At 30.6% G+C, this 12,322-nt stretch overlaps 2 non-coding genes across 2 annotated transcripts; one reads left to right on the forward strand and one right to left on the reverse strand.

Annotated features, from left to right (window-relative positions):
* Positions 1-822: 822 nt before the first annotated feature.
* Positions 823-895, reverse strand: TRNAA-AGC (transfer RNA alanine (anticodon AGC)). Its single transcript has one exon. It is a non-coding gene; the product is annotated as a tRNA-Ala (tRNA).
* A 134-nt stretch (positions 896-1,029) lies between these two features.
* On the forward strand, positions 1,030-1,102 carry TRNAA-AGC (transfer RNA alanine (anticodon AGC)). The gene has a single exon. It is a non-coding gene; the product is annotated as a tRNA-Ala (tRNA).
* The last annotated feature ends 11,220 nt before the right edge of the window (positions 1,103-12,322 follow it).

A 12,322-nucleotide genomic window follows, 5' to 3' on the forward strand; every position in this document is an offset into this window, starting at 1 on the left:
AGTGTTCTCTGTTGTCTCAGGCAAAGATTCTGGCGAAAAAAATACTCCACCATTGGAAGTCTCGCTATTTTCATGTCTAGTATTAAGATTGAAATTCCCCGAAAAGCAATGGTTGAAATTCCAACATGAAAAATATGTACTACTACCCTCATAGTCTGACACTAATTCTTTCTATGTTAGATAACCGAACAGTTGGTATAATTTTTTAATATCTGATTGAAAAGTACGTCTGATTTGTTTGTACTTCAATCCTAGCGTCTGATTCATCAACATATAAAGTGCCTATAGTACAGATTCACCACTAAATAAAATTATAGGCTACATCTTGATTACACAACTTTTAACACCGTATCACTTCGGAATATGTATGATAAAACTTTCTTGTGTTAAATTTTAACGTCAGATCATTTCAAACACGTTACAAAGAACACATCACAGCCATAACAAAATGACAAAACACCTCCATATATGCAGAACACATCACAAATGCCAACCACACCTACAGAGACATCAACACAGACATGGAAATACTGCACATCCAACCAAAAAGCCAGAAACTCAACACACTAGAACAATATTAAATATACAGACACACGAAAACACACCCCAACGATATTCTGAACACACAACTCAACTTCAAAACACACACACTCTTTGACTCTACACTACGAACGCACCCTCACAGCAAACAAGAGGCGCCAAGACCAACAACGACCAGTTCTGAATATGACACATAAACAGGTCGAAACATGTTAACAAGGTACGTTAAAATTTAACACAAGAAAGTCTTATCATACATATTCCGAAATAAAATTAAGTCCATGGAGGCGCCGGGTATCGATCCCGGTACCTCTCGCATGCTAAGCGAGCGCTCTACCATCTGAGCTACGCCCCCTGTGTGGAAAGAACCCCACTGCTTCCACAGTTCCGTCAACATCCCACAGCTAAGCAGAGTTCTTGGGAGTGCGCCAAGTACATTAGACCTACATTTGCTGTGAAATAAGGTGTTACGAGAAAACTGTGGTGTCAGGGGGCGTAGCTCAGATGGTAGAGCGCTCGCTTAGCATGCGAGAGGTACCGGGATCGATACCCGGCGCCTCCATATGTATATTTTTGAATCGTAGAACTTAAAAACGTCGCAATGACACTTTGGAATACTAACACATAATTTAACCGGTGATTTAACGACAATGCCCAGGAGATTATTTGATATTCAGCACACAGTTGCGGAAAAGTTCACAAAAATCGGTAATTCGAACATATTTTGAAGCTCAGTTTCAGATACCGACTTGTACTCGCTACCGCTAAACACGTCGGTACTAGCTACCATATACTCACATCTAAATAGGCCGTAATGACGCAGTTTCCTTGTGTATAGCCTGTCGTGACGTGGGATAGGAAATATTGATACTCAGCCCAGGCCTACTCTGTGCATTTTGCATATTTTTTTACAAATTATTAATTAGTGTTAGTAACATTCTAATAAATGCGAATATGTTTTACCCGAAGTCTGAATTTAGGTAATTATTTTATTATTTGTCGCTATTCAATTGTTCACTGGCTCACCACAGAGCTTAATCATTAACCATGTACTTACATAACGGTCAATTATTATCGTTTATTTACTTACATGAATATTTATTTCTTTAATTATAGCTGTAATTCTTTACTCCTTTATTCGTTTCCTTTTTTTTTAATTTCACTCTTGCATTCATTTATTTGTTATTTATTTGTTTATTTATTTCTTAATTTATTCATGCATTTATTTATTTACTTCATTATTTATTTATTATTCGTTTATTTATTAATTCGTTTATTTGTTATTGATTCCTTTATTAATTTATTTCTTTGTTTATTTGTTTATTGATTCCTTTATTAATTTATTGATTCGTTTATTTGCTTATTGATTCGTTTATTTGTTTATTGATTCGTTTATTTGTTTATTGATTCGTTTATTTGCTTATTGATTCGTTTATTTATTTATTGATTCGTTTATTTCTTTATTTATTCGTTATTTGTTTATTGATTCGTTTATTTACTTGTTGATTCGTTTATTTGCTTATTGATTCGTTTATTTGCTTATAGATTAGTTTATTAATTTATTGATTCGTTTAATTGTTTATTGATTCCTTTATTAATTTATTGATTCGTTTATTTGTTTATTGACTTGTTTATTTGTTTATTGATTCGTTTATTTGCTTATTGAAACATTTATTAATTTATTGATTCGTTTATTTGTTTATTGAAACCTTTATTAATTTATTGATTCGTTTATTTCTTTAGTGATTCGTTTATTTGTTTATTGATTCGTTTATTTGTTTATTGAAACATTTATTAATTTATTGATTCGTTTATTTCTTTAGTGATTCGTTTATTTGTTTATTGACTCGTTTATTTGTTTATTGATTCGTTTATTTGCTTATTGATTCGTTTATTTATTGATTCGTTTATTTGTTTATTGAAACATTTATTAATTTATTGATTCGTTTATTTCTTTAGTGATTCGTTTATTTGTTTATTGACTCGTTTATTTGTTTATTGATTCGTTTATTTGCTTATTGATTCGTTTATTTATTGATTCGTTTATTTGTTTATTGAAACATTTATTAATTTATTGATTCGTTTATTTCTTTAGTGATTCGTTTATTTGTTTATTGACTCGTTTATTTGTTTATTGATTTGTTTATTTGCTTATTGATTCGTTTATTTATTGATTCGTTTATTTGTTTATTGAAACATTTATTAATTTATTGATTCGTTTATTTCTTTAGTGATTCGTTTATTTGTTTATTGACTCGTTTATTTGTTTATTGATTCGTTATTTGCTTATTGATTCGTTTATTTATTGATTCGTTTATTTGTTTATTGAAACCTTTATTAATTTATTGATTCGTTTAATTCTTTAGTGATTCGTTTATTTGTTTATTGACTCGTTTATTTGTTTATTGATTCTTTTATTTGCTTATTGATTCGTTTATTTATTGATTCGTTTATTTGTTTATTGAAACATTTATTAATTTATTGATTCGTTTATTTCTTTAGTGATTCGTTTATTTGTTTATTGACTCGTTTATTTGTTTATTGATTCGTTTATTTGCTTATTGATTCGTTTATTTATTGATTCGTTTATTTGTTTATTGAAACCTTTATTAATTTATTGATTCGTTTATTTCTTTAGTGATTCGTTTATTTATTTATTGATTCGTTTATTTATTTATTGATTCGTTTATTTGTTTATTATCTGTTTATTTGTTTACTGATTCGTTTATTTATTTATTGATTCGTTTATTTGTTTATTGATTCGTTTATTTGCTTGTTGATTCGTTTATTTATTTGTTTATTTATTTATTTGTTTATTTATTTATTTATTCGTTTATTTCTTTGTTATCCGTTTATTTGTTTATTGAGTCATATATATATTTATTTATTTATTCGTTTATTTGTTTGTTATCCGTTTATTTGTTTATTGATTCGTTTATTTATTTATTGATTCGTTTATTTGTTTATTATCCGTTTATTTGTTTACTGATTCATTTATTTGTTTATTGATTCGTTTATTTGCTTATTCACTTATTTACTCACTCATTCATTCATTCACTCACTCACTCACTCACTCACTCATTCTTTCATTCATTCATTCATTTATTCGATTATTTACTTATTAATTCGATTATTTGTTTATTTATACATTCATATGCTTATTTATTCGTTTATATGTATATATGTTCATTTAATTCCTTGCTCGCTTACTCCATTTATTTATTTATTTATTTATTTATTTATTTATTTATTTATTTATTTACAGTACTGACTTTAACATTTTGATTTTTCATTAACTCACCCTGTGTTTCGATAAACCCTCGATGAAGAGTTTGATTAAGTATTTGATATGGCACCACCAAAAATGCTTCACGATGTGTCTATTATCAGTCAACTCACTTGGTATACTTGATAAACTTAAACACGCGGAAGATTGCGAATTCGAATTTTCGTCATTGTTCTCCAAAACGAGTTCAGTCCATTTTTTAGTTATTTTATTCACCGGTCAACGGACTGTGCGAGTTTTCAAGTGCCATTCACAATAACACAATCTTTTAGACAAGAATTGACGTTGTTTTGGAATAAAAGAAGGTTAAAATATAATGGCAGAAGTCTCAAAAAAGTTATATAGGCCTGTACGTAGAACTCATAAAAATGGCGAATTACAGTGAGCGAGTTTTGGGATTAAACTCTTATATACTATAAACAAAATAGAGAAAAGCTAAGATAAACATTTTAAAATTATTATATTTCATTTTTGGTTACGCAAATTCTAGCATAAATTATTTAACCATGAGCCGCCACTGATGTTAGCCTGCCTAAAATGTATAATGAAACAGAATCAACAAAAAAAATTGCACCGTTTCTTAGACATTTATTAAGTCTTTGTTCTGGTATGACTCAGCATTAGAACCAAGCTTTGACTTCCGGAAAGTCCAAAAAGGGTAAGCTATAGGCCTACCTATCTCCTTGTCTATCTGTCGATGTTTCAGAGCAAGTTCCAAGAACCCTCACACATCTCCACGAGTAACCGCAATAACAATTCAGCCGAAATAAGAGGTATCCGAGAAAATCATGCCCGCGATCATAAAGCACTAATTAAGCTGCATTCAGATCATTCATCACAGGTGTCGTAAATCCATAAACCTGACCATTTAAGTCTGACTTCATTAAATCTCCAACAAAACAAAGAAAGCGCTGGAACACTTCGCCGAAACTCTGCCCACTCGCTCTCAGACTGCGATATCAGCGTCAGAAGCGACCGACAGTGGGCCAGCCCAGCTGGGAGGACCGGAAAGGGTTTCAGAACCATTAACCCAAGCGGCGGAAAGAACCTCTAAAATTTCGATTCAAGGTGTCTAAAAAGGGCTCAATAAAACTATGAAATAGCTTCTAATAATTAGAAAAAATAGGCTCTAAAATCATATCTAAATAATCTTTCGTTACTTTTCATTAAAAATGAATAAATATATCTACTATTATTATACTGTTTTCGCTGTAAGAAAAATCCTATGTTAACATAAGCACGTTGCTGTCATACCCGTGATTAGCTCCCAGTCGAAACACTCACATGGCGCAGGAAAATATAGTTCGTATTTGGAAACCACAATCTTTTATTATTTGAAAATAAAAAATTGAATTCTAGTTGTTAAATACGATGAAACATTTAACTTCACTTATGTGTAAAACGCTATGTAAAAGAAAAGCTACTTTTATATTTAGTTATGTACTATGAACGCGGATGAATACCAACAGTAATACTGAGGTAGTCTGTTCTTGTAACAAGCTGACGTCACTTGAGCTCGTAGTTGTCCACGTAAGCACGTGGTACTGAAGTATGGCTTCTGCATCCTCGGTGTGTGTGGTTATTAAACATAAGAGTGGAAACCCTCTCAAAAGCGGAGAAAAACAAATAGTCTTAAAGGTATATAATAAGTTAAGTGAGCTTTAATTACAGTAATTATAAAGTAAATGTTTCCTAAGCAAACGAATGCATAGTAGTGAGGTTAGGCCTACTTGACGAGTAACGGGAAATGTTTAACATGAAACAGAATGTACAACAGTGGGCGGGAACACGTACTGAGAATCTATGGCGCCAAACAGCGGCCAATGAAGCCTCACTTCAGTCACGTGCTATTGTTTATATTAGGATTTTTCTTACAGCGAAAGGATTATAGTTGAGTACTGTATTTAAGGGTCTTATACAAATGTACTTTCATTATTAAATCAATAAATTATACTCACAATACACTACTAGAAACTTCTCCAAATCTTAGAAGATATCGTAATTTACAGTTTTTGTCCGTTAGCACAAGATTATTGGCAGAAAACGTTTAGGGTGCTATTCATAGACATTTCGCTAGCCCGCGCTACGAGCGTGCTAAACTAGCTCCAACTATCGACTGGGTACTTGTACAAGATTCATATCATATCATATCATATCGCTAAAACTGGTTCATGAATACGAAAAACGTTAGTTCGCTGATCATCCACTGGAAGCCCGCGTTAAGAATGTCTATGAATACGGCCCTAAACGTCTATTCATGTCATGGGAGCATACTTCAACTTTGAAATACAGTCAGCTCTGGATATAGTGAACACGGTTATAGTGAACATTCGGCTGTAGTGAACCTAAATCATTGGTCCTGACCCGCACACATTAAAAAGTACATTAATATTTCCGTTTATAGTGAATCCTCACTTCGGTTATAGTGAACCTAAAACTATACACTTTCCCAGGAAATTGTAATTTTAAAATAGCCAAAATAATAATTCAGGAAACTTTCTCCTATAAACTTCCAAGAATATGTTCAGAACAAAATCTCAAACCTTCTACTCCTTAAGTACATTGAAAGACAAAGGATTTGTTCAGCTTCCTGGACAGCTTGAAACATGTTAAAGAGAATAGTATACGCAGTGAGGGATAAAGGAAGGATTACTCCTGACCACTTTAAAATAGGTTATTAGAAGAATAGGAAGAGAAAGTGTTTTCTTTTGTAAAAGGGAGTAGAGTGATGAGTAAAGGGTAAATATAAGAAGGATTACAGTATAATGGTCCTCAACCCTTCCTCCCGGATCTTTGTAAAAGTGAACCTGGGAAATTCCAAGGCCGAGTACACAATAGACATACCTCTAATGGGAAGAGGTGCGAAATCGGTCAGTGCCTACTACCTACATGATCAAATTAGATTCAAGTTTAGAACTGTGAACATAAGGATGTCGAAGTGTAAATTGTAAGTTGAAAGATACAGGGAACATTAGTACTGATATTGAACGTGGTCTGAACCCAAACGGACATTAATACTGTATGTATAGCAACGTCAGTAGTATAAAAACAGACACTTCGGTTTTAGTGAACCTCGGATATAGTGAACGAAATATGTTGGCCCGCAGAGGTTCACTATAACAGGAATTGACTGTAGTTTGTACTGGAAAATCACATTTTCACATTTTGTTGCACTTCCCAGGCAAAACATAAGCTGCATTAAAATCGTTAAGTCTAGAATTCTTCTGAGAATATTTTCCCCAACTGGTTACGTTGTCGAAATAAATTTCTCCCCACCATGAATAAAAATGAGTGTTTGCTCATAAATTGGCTTCCCTGCCATTTTCAAAGAATCAATCACAGCAACCAAGAATTTAGAATGTGTCCCGATGTAAGCCACCTTGATGTGAATTCAGATATACTTAAGAAAATTCTTAAAACAGGAGACACAATTTTCCTCATCTCTCAAAGAAGAAATAACGCCTGCCACTTAATCAAAATTTCATTGATTTTCATTGTAACGAAGAAATAAAATAGAATTTCCTGAGTGTATTGCCAGAAACATAATTATAATATAAAGAAATATTGTAAATATACAAAATTATAGCACTCCCCTGAAAAAGAGTGATCTTGTGCTCAGGTAGGGTTCGATACGTAATAAAATTACATGCATAAATTACATAAAATAACATCTAAAAATTAATTATTATCAATTATGAAATAAAAAAATTATTGCCAGAAAGTTCTTAATTTATTTTTTAATTTGCATATACACCTGTGTTGCCTATCCTTCATATTTATTCAGTTAACGATATTATCCCTATGTACTGTACGTATCAGCGTGACATACCTACATTTTGTGTCTAGCACAGCCTCGTAGATGAACTTTATTCAATGTTAAAATATTTTGCGTCAATTTATCCACAGCAGTTTTGTCCACTGTAACTTTCAGAGGATCTGCCTGATATCGATCATCTGGTATTTTTTTTAACCGTGAGCTGAAAATACATGTTCCGAGCAAAGGCACATTTTTCTTGTTACAATAACTATCAATAACTCGAAATTGGTTTCTTATCATTCGCGTACAAATCGGCATTTGGATGAAGTAAAACTTTCTAAGAATGGGTTTCTCTTGATGAAACATATCCAATGAAACAACCAAGCAAAGATATTCCATGAAATTAGCACTAACCCCTAAATTGAAACGAGTCGCCTTCGGTAGCCTTCTATGCTCGAGGTTGCGGGTTCGATCCCGGCAGAGGTCGATGGCATTTGAGTGTGTTTAAATGCGACAGGCTCATGTCAGTAGATTTACTGGCCTGTAAAAAAAAACTCGTGCGGGACAAAATTCCAGCTCACCAGCGACGCTGATATAACCTATGCAGTTGCGAACCATAATTTATTTATTTATTTATTTATTTATTTATTTATTTACTTATTTACTCATTTATTTACTTACTTATTTAATTATTTAAGTATTTATTGATTTGTTTGTTTGTTTGTTTGTTTGTTTGTTTGTTTGTTTGTTTGTTTGTTTGTTTGTTTGTTTGTTTGTTTGTTTGTTTGTTTGTTTACTTACTTACTGACTGATTTATTTATTTATTTATTTATTTATTTATTTATTTATTTATTTATTTATTTATTTATTTATTTATTTCATACTCCTCCTCATGAAGCAACAGCCAACAAAGCAGCCATAAGTGGGTTCATATCAACACGAAACGCGCGAATTTCATGATACTCCTAGCGAGATGCACAGAATGACGGTCTGTTAAAAACCACGACAGTGCGCGCCACGCACACGTCAAACTTTTGGTTTCACGTTGTGCCACACCACGTTCACGCAGGCGTCATTAAAAGAAGGCGTGGTAGTTAAAAACGAAGGGTTACGGCGAAATGAATGATCAGAAATTAGATTTCTCTGTTTTGTAGTAGAATAGGTTCCACATTATCAGATCACAGGTAATAAAGTATCGATATAAGACAAGAATTAAATGTCGAATCAATTACTGCTACAATTGAAATATATAGAATAAATATCGAATCAATTACTCCTACAATTGAAGCATATAGAATAAATGTCGAATAAATTACTGCTACAATTAAAATACGCATGTAGAATAAATGTCGAATCAATTACTGCTACAATTGAAATACATAGAATAAATGTCGAATCAATTACTACTAAAATATAAATATATAGAATAAATGTCGAATCAATTACTCCTACAATTGAAATATTTAGAATAAATGTCGAATCAATTACTCCTGCAATAGAAGCATATAGAATAAATGTCGAATCAATTACTGCTACAATTGAAATACGTATATAGAGTAAACGTCGAATCAATTACTGCTAAAATTGAAATACGTATATAGAGTAAACGTCGAATCAATTACTACTACAATTGAAATACGTATATAGAGTAAACGTCGAATCAATTACTGCTACAATTGAAATATGTATATAGAATAAATGTCGAATCAATTATTGCTACAATTGAAATACGTATATAGAGTAAAAGTCGAATCAATTACTGCTACAATTGAAATATGTATATAGAATAAATGTCGAATCAATTACTGCTACAATTGAAATATGTATATAGAGTAAAAGTCGAATCAATTACTGCTACAATTGAAATATGTATATAGAATAAATGTCGAATCAATTACTGCTACAATTGAAATATGTATATAGAGTAAAAGTCGAATCAATTACTGCTACAATTGAAATATGTATATAGAATAAATGTCGAATCAATTATTGCTAAAATTGAAATACGTATATAGAGTAAACGTCGAATCAATTACTACTACAATTGAAATACGTATATAGAGTAAACGTCGAATCAATTACTGCTAAAATTGAAATACGTATATAGAGTAAACGTCGAATCAATTACTACTACAATTGAAATACGTATATAGAGTAAACGTCGAATCAATTACTGCTACAATTGAAATATGTATATAGAATAAATGTCGAATCAATAATTGCTACAATTGAAATACGTATATAGAGTAAAAGTCGAATCAATTACTGCTACAATTGAAATATGTATATAGAATAAATGTCGAATCAATTATTGCTACAATTGAAATACGTATATAGAGTAAAAGTCGAATCAATTACTGCTACAATTGAAATATGTATATAGAATAAATGTCGAATCAATTACTGCTACAATTGAAATACGTATATAGAGTAAACGTCGAATCAATTACTGCTAAAATTGAAATACGTATATAGAGTAAACGTCGAATCAATTACTACTGCAATTGAAATACGTATATAGAGTAAACGTCGAATCAATTACTGCTACAATTGAAATATGTATATAGAATAAATGTCGAATCAATTACTGCTACAATTGAAATACGTATATAGAGTAAAAGTCGAATCAATTACTGCTACAATTGAAATATGTATATAGAATAAATGTCAAATCAATTACTGCTACAATTGAAATACGTATATAGAGTAAACGTCGAATCAATTACTGCTACAATTGAAATATGTATATAGAGTAAACGTCGAATCAATTACTGCTACAATTGAAATATGTATATAGAATAAATGTCAAATCAATTACTGCTACAATTGAAATACGTATATAGAGTAAACGTCGAATCAATTACTGCTACAATTGAAATATGTATATAGAGTAAACGTCGAATCAATTACTGCTACAATTGAAATACGTATATAGAGTAAACGTCGAATCAATTACTGCTACAATTGAAATATGTATATAGAATAAATGTCAAATCAATTACTGCTACAATTGAAATACGTATATAGAGTAAACGTCGAATCAATTACTGCTACAATTGAAATATCTATATAGAGTAAACGTCGAATCAATTACTGCTACAATTGAAATACGTATATAGAGTAAACGTCGAATCAATTACTGCTACAATTGAAATATGTATATAGAATAAATGTCGAATCAATTACTGCTACAATTGAAATACGTATATAGAGTAAACGTCGAATCAATTACTGCTACAATTGAAATATGTATATAGAGTAAACGTCGAATCAATTACTGCTACAATTGAAATACGTATATAGAGTAAACGTCGAATCAATTACTGCTACAATTGAAATATGTATATAGAATAAATGTCAAATCAATTACTGCTACAATTGAAATACGTATATAGAGTAAACGTCGAATCAATTACTACTACAATTGAAATACGTATATAGAGTAAACGTCGAATCAATTACTGCTACAATTGAAATACGTATATAGAGTAAACGTCGAATCAATTACTGCTAAAATTGAAATACGTATATAGAGTAAACGTCGAATCAATTACTGCTACAATTGAAATATGTATATAGAATAAATGTCAAATCAATTACTGCTACAATTGAAATACGTATATAGAGTAAACGTCGAATCAATTACTGCTACAATTGAAATACGTATATAGAGTAAACGTCGAATCAATTACTGCTACAATTGAAATGCGTATATACAGACGTGGACAAATTATTAACAAAATTGACGATTTTTATGATTAATTCTATTTACAAAATTTGACTTTTCAATTTAGACTACAGTTGACAATTTTGCATATTTCTATCATTACAGTAGATAGAAATATGCAAAAATTTCAAATGTAGGCTATTCTAAATTGAAGAGTCAAATTTTATAAAAAAATATATAATAAAATCTTCAATTTTCCTAATAATTTGTAAATATTATGCAAAAATGTCAACTGCAGTCTAAAGTGAAGAGTAAAATTTTGTAAAAATATATAATAAAAATCTTCAGTTTTGCTAATAATTTACAAATATCCAAAATGTCACCTGTAGTCCAAATTGAAGAGTCGAATTTTGTAAAAAATATATTTAAAAAATCTTCACTTTTGCTAATAATTTGTAAATATGCGAAAATATCAATTGTAGTCTAAATTGAAGAGTGAAATTTTGTAAAAATATAAAATAAAAATCTTCGATTTTTCTAATAATATGGAAATACCCAAAGATGTCAACTGTAGTCTAAATTGAACAATCATATTTTGTAAAAATATATAATAAAAATCTCCAATTTTGCTAATAATTTGTCCACGTCTGTAGAGTAAACGTCGAATCAATTACTGCTACAATTGAAATACGTATATAGAGTAAACGTCGAATCAATTACTGCTACAATTGAAATACGTATATAGAGTAAACGTCGAATCAATTACTGCTACAATTGAAATACGTATATAGAGTAAACGTCGAATCAATTACTGCTACAATTGAAATACGTATATAGAGTAAACGTCGAATCAATTACTGCTACAATTGAAATACGTATATAGAGTAAACGTCGAATCAATTACTGCTACAATTGAATTACGTATATAGAGTAAACGTCGAATCAATTACTGCTACAATTGAAATACGTATATAGAGTAAACGTCGAATCAATTACTGCTACAATTGAAATACGTATATAGAGTAAACGTCGAATCAATTACTGCTACAATTGAAATACGTATATAGAGTAA

The sequence above is a fragment of the Periplaneta americana genome, chromosome 3 (genome assembly GCF_040183065.1).
Source record: "Periplaneta americana isolate PAMFEO1 chromosome 3, P.americana_PAMFEO1_priV1, whole genome shotgun sequence".
In the NCBI taxonomy this organism is placed as follows: domain Eukaryota; kingdom Metazoa; phylum Arthropoda; class Insecta; order Blattodea; family Blattidae; genus Periplaneta; species Periplaneta americana.